This window comes from Polypterus senegalus, chromosome 10 (genome assembly GCF_016835505.1).
Source record: "Polypterus senegalus isolate Bchr_013 chromosome 10, ASM1683550v1, whole genome shotgun sequence".
Taxonomy (NCBI): domain Eukaryota; kingdom Metazoa; phylum Chordata; class Cladistia; order Polypteriformes; family Polypteridae; genus Polypterus; species Polypterus senegalus.
Window position 1 is genome coordinate 141,648,789 of NC_053163.1, and position 5,829 is coordinate 141,654,617.

The window sequence follows — 5,829 nt, forward strand, 5'->3', positions numbered from 1 at the left end:
AGTTCTATGAATCGGACTCTCCTCGGTTTACATAAATGTCCACCCCTTTTGTTGCCTTTTGCTCCAAAAAATCTCCACACAACAGCATTTATCTTTTGAAACCCATTTTCATACAAGGGATTTACCTTAAAGTTATTGATTACTTAATTATAGAATTATTTTTTTTAGATTGGCCAGGGTGGACTTATTCTGCAGGGTTTCAAAACCAAAAGACCACCCAGTCCCCCAACTAGGCACGGATGTCGAGCTCCAGGCCTGGAGGGCTGCAGGTTTTCATTCCATTTCTGTATAATAATGTAATTAGATATATTTGTGTAATGGAGATAACTACTGTAAGTTTTGTACTGTATTGGCGGAAGGTCTATTATAAATAAAAATAATGAAATTTAGCAGACTTGTAATGCGTTTTACAAATACAAGAACTACAAAATACAATAAGTGGTCCCTTATAAGTGCGCTCCGCTTAAAACATTAAGTCAGAGCCTGAACATTGGCTTCTGAGAAGGATAACAAAGACTTGGTCATGAAGACGAGAAGAATAGCCCATCGCTACCCCAAGATGATGGCATTCTAGTCACCTATTAGTCATGGCCACACTCTTTGGGGACCATCCATTTGCAAAGGTTTCATGTTTCACTGATTTACACTGGACAGTGAAGATTTTGCTTCGTGAATGCTTTGGGGTATATCTTACAGTATATTGGCCTGCTGATCACAAAAATCCCCTTAAAATGATCCTGTCACATATTGTTGTATTGCAATTGCCTCATTTTTTGATTTCCCCTCTCATAAGTATACTTACAGTGCCCTCAATGATGTTTGGTCCAAACTCATATTTTCTTGTTGATTTACCCCTCAGCTCCACAGTTTAAAATTACAAATCAACCAATTCAGATGTGATTAAAGTGCACATTGCAGACTTTCATTTCAAGGGATTTGCATTAATTTTGGTCACACCATGTAGAAAAGACAACACCTCTTCTGTATGCAGTGACCCGTTTTCACTGCTAATTAACTCCTTTCCCTTCATTTTAATTGCCGTTTTTAAGGATTCGTTTTTCTGAATTGATTCTTCATTAAATGGCAGCCAATCAAGTAAAACAAGCTGATCAGCTAAATTGGAGTTTCAAATTCCAACCAATTTCACCCCAATCAGTGTCTTGATGAGAAGCTGATTCTTGCTGTTAATTAAACCCGTTATTTTATTCCATGGCTTGTTGCTGCTCTCATTCTGCCATAGCAGACCTTTCCAAAAATGTTAACTTTCTATTTTTTTAAGAATACCAATGTCGAAATGTTGAGATGACCTCAGAGATCAACTTTACTGAGACCTTCACCTTTCTTTATTTTCAGCTATTGCGTGATGGTCACAGTTTGCTGATCATATTTTGGTTCATTTTGTGTCACCTTATTGTTTGGCTGCTAATAATGGACAAAGAAACAACTAAGGAGCCTGAGTGAGTCACGTCAAGTAGAACTAAAAGACGTTAATTAGCAAAAACTGGTCACTAATGAAGATGGTTAGAATGAAAACCTGTGCCCTTCTAGGATTGTTGTTAACACCTCTGGTCTAAAGGATTCGCCATGGTGGGTCTCATAGCAGGTTGGGGTGTCTGCTTTCATTCAAGGTTGACCGGCTGCTGTACGGGACTTTGGTCGTTTGGTGGTGGCACAGAAAGCCACCAGAGAAGAATTGTTAAAGAAAACTGAGACACGTCAAGATTATTAATAAAGAATGCCGGTTCATTGAAGAGTATGATAATTCTGGGCATGTCTTGTTTATTAAGGGTTGAACTAAAATGTAGTTCTGAGGAGGCACGTCTGGGAGTTTTTTCTCAAATGTGCCGTGTTCGCCTGGCATCTCTCTGTTGGTAAATTATTCCAAGTTTTTGGTGTGCAGCAGCAGAAAGCCGCCTGACCACTTCTTATGTGCTTGGCTCCTGGAATAAGAAGCGGACCACACCTTTGTACAGCTGGAGGGTAAGACTTTGGGTAAGTTAATATTTTTTATTTTTCTGAATGCTGTGGATTTTGTGTGCGTTGCGAAGCAGATTTATGGTGTTTGTTTTTTGATCTGTTGGCCAACTTTGTTGCCCACCCTACATGGTTTTTTTTTTTGGTCTCCTTTTAGTAATTCTGTTGTAATGTGACGATTACACAAACTGCAGTCATCCTAATAAAAACGACTTGTATGGTTTTACCTGTTTGTGTTAAAGCAGTTTAAATGGCTATTGGAGCGTTTGTTACACCAAATACAATTTGATTAATCTGACTCACTATTTGGAATCACATCATAACATTTAAATATTAATATATATATATGAAAATATCGGCTAAATTAAATTAAGATGTGTTTGGATAGGTTCAGGAACTTTTTTTATTATTTTTTTGATTTCATATACTTGGTTAATCAAGTCAAGTTGTGGAGCCTGCACTGGTACAGCACGTTGCCACAGCCACCATACGACGAAACAACTCGGGATCCCGGTTGGCAACACGTGGTCCAGTCCCACCCTCTGGAAATGACCCTTTATCTGCCGCAGCCGGGTGTTACGTGGGCGACCCCTTGGCCTGGTCCAGCCACTCGGGTCCCCAACAATGAGGATCTTACGAGCCGGATCAGCCTCGGGGAAACACGCCTCATGGCCGTAACTGACGCCCTCACAATGCAGGTCATGTGCCTCACTCGGGACTCCATGAGCAACACAAAGTCAAACCAGCGCGACCAGAGGATTCTCTGAAGAGACACAGTACCAAAGGAGTCCAGTCTTCATCTCGGGTCACTGGATAGCGTCCACAGGAGGCACCAGGACTCTAAAGACTTGCACCTTTGTCCTTTTGCATAGAAATCAGGAGAGCCACACACCCCTGAGGTAAGTAAAGCTCTCGACAAGGTCGACACTCTCTCCGCAGACAGACACACTGCTGATGGCCGTGCCCAGGAGGTCATTAAAGGTCTGGATGTTGGTTTTTATCAGGACCCTCCCAAGCCCAGATATTCAAGAGTCCTCACTCAGTCTCTCGAGCTCCCCGATCAGAGCCTCCATTGACTCCGTGAAGATCACAGCATCATCAGCAAAGTTAAGATCTGTGAATCTTTCTTCACCAACAGATGCCCGAGTGGACATTCTTTGCACATGACCTTTGGGTGTCAGCCATTGTTCAGGGTTCCTGCAGCATTTTTTCCACGTTATGGGTCTTGCTCAAGAGCTAACCGGAGTAGGACCCCTTCTGGCAGTAATTGGGTTTGAACGGATACCAGCGCGATCCTGAGCCACTGAGTGGTTAAAGTTATAAATATTTAAGTTCCACTAATAGGAATAACATTAAATAAAAAAAATGTGAAAAATGGAAGTCATGTTTTGTTTTTCTGTTTTTTTTTTTATGGCCTGCTCTCTTCATGCGTCCTCCACACTAATCTATTATGTCTGCCTCCACAGGTTTTTGTGAGTTCTTCAGTTTTTCTCTCATGGGTTTCTTCACATTTTTCCCATGGTACTGTCCACTTAATGAAGATGATGTCCGTCTTAGCGATGTTTGGAAAACCTCTGGAAACTCCAGCTTGTGTACACCATGCAGTTTGGCCTTCCAACCACCAAGACAATATGTGACAAAATACGAGAGTGGTCGGTGTGTGATGGCCTTTAAATCCCAAAAATCTGTCATTTAACCTAAAGGATTACTCCATCAAACGGTAATCTCTGGTGTTCTTGATATCTCTTTATTATATAAAAAATCCTTTGACAAGACAAGACTTTTTGGAAGAGAGATTTTTTTTCTAGTCCCGCGAGACTTCTGCCTTGAGATTTATTCAAGTCCCGCCCCCTCTCAATCATTTTCAAACCACGCCCGCGGACCTCACTTTAAGTTCCCAATTGAAGATGACGTATTATGTCCAAATGTTATTGAAGAATTTCATCACGAAAGGTTATCAACAGTAAAAATGATTACACGGGCAATCGTAGCACCAAGAAACGAGGAAGTAAAACGAATTAATGCCAAAAATGTTGATCGGTTACACAGCAAATTGGTGAAATGCGTATCAATATTCTATGCTGAAGCAGTTGGTGGCGATGGTGCGGAAGATGAAAACATCAACTTACAATATCATGAAGAATATCTACAAGCGTTAACACCGTCCGGTCTTCCGCCGCACAAATTACTGTAGAAAGAAGGCGGAATCCAAGAAAGGTAATGTAGTGCATCTTCAGGGGATACCGTTAGACACCAAAGGAGATCTTGGTATGCCATTCGTATTAAAACGTTTACCGTTTCGTGTTACAGTTTGCCATCAGAATAGTTTTTGAAAAGACAATTAACAAATGACAGGGACAAACATTCGAAAAATTTTTATTTTTTAGAGAGAAAGAAACAAAATTAATTATACGTTGCGTTGATGCATATGTAACAATTCCCAATTAAAATAGAAATCTGTTTAAATTGTACATCCGCCGACTGCCTCTCAGGGCCTGTTGGCATGTTGGCAGGTGGGATGGCGTAACTCAAAGCACTGGACTGTAAACCACAAGGCTGCCCATTTCAATGCTGGACTTCGACACCCCGTGTGACCCTCAAGCGGGTCCCTTCCCCTGCCTGTACTCCAGCTGTTGAGTATCCGTGAATGGCTGTAAGGTGTCCTGCTCTTGGAAGGCTCCTGGGATGAAGGAACAAGCCAAATGTGTCACACTTAGGTGGTGACAATGCCTTTCAGTGTTGGCTGCTTCATTCTTGTAGCACCAGCTCCCACTTGTGGCAGAAGCCTGTCATTACATTTTCATGTCTATCGAAGCTTATCAAATAAGAGTCGCTTCACCGTGACAATCTGCGGTCCTGTAGTTATTTACCTGAATGAGTGGAGCATGTTGCCTTTAGGTGACAGAAGGGACACTTCATTGTATGGCGTAGTGATTCACTTGCCTGGCTTATTCTTCATGTTTGATGTATTTTAATGTTCCTGTAGATATAACGCTGAGTGGTAGGAAGAAATGAACAAAACAAACCCACATTAATGTCAGGCGTCACAGTTGGGGAATACGTTTAGTTTGGTTTGGTCAACGGGTGTGTCGTTTTTAAATAAGGGCTACCGATGGTCTGGGAAAAATGTTTTCTCGCTCCCATCCAAAATTTTGAGGGTAAATCAAAGTAAAGGCAATTTGAAAATAATATGGTAACCCCAACGATTAGAGGCGCTTGCAATGGCTTATGGGTAGTTTAAACACACAGCGCAGCACTGAAGCCAAGGTCACACGCACATGCGGGACAGACGGACGGTGACCTGCTGAAGTTCTTCTCTGAAGGATGCTGGCTTGTGCAGGTCACTAAGCTGTTTGGGTGGCCATCTTGTGCAAACTTTACGGCAGCCAAAGCCATTGTGTATTATGACATGTGAACATCATTAGCTGATATCCAAATGTGCAGTGTGGCGGACGGCCAGGGCCCTTACGATTGCAGGACACCTTAATAATGGAAGGACTTGGGGAGGAAACAGGCGCAGCATTACCTGCCCCAGAATGCTAGATGGCACACCCTGAAGTTTACTTTATCATTAAAGTAGATCGTCATAAATGTCATCAGTTGTTAATCGTTGCCTGCTTCTAGGGCTTCATTCTGAAATGACTGCAGCGGCAAGCAGCAATGGCCACACAGAACACGTTACAGTTCTGATATTCCAGCTCTCTGCACATTTAGAATCCGTAGATTTATACTTGATATCACTTTCATGGTGAAATGCATTAAAGTGTATTTATGTTACATTTTACAGATAAATCGTTCACTTCTTTTAAATACTGTTAATAATTACACACATGTAGGGGTGGCATGGTGGCGGAG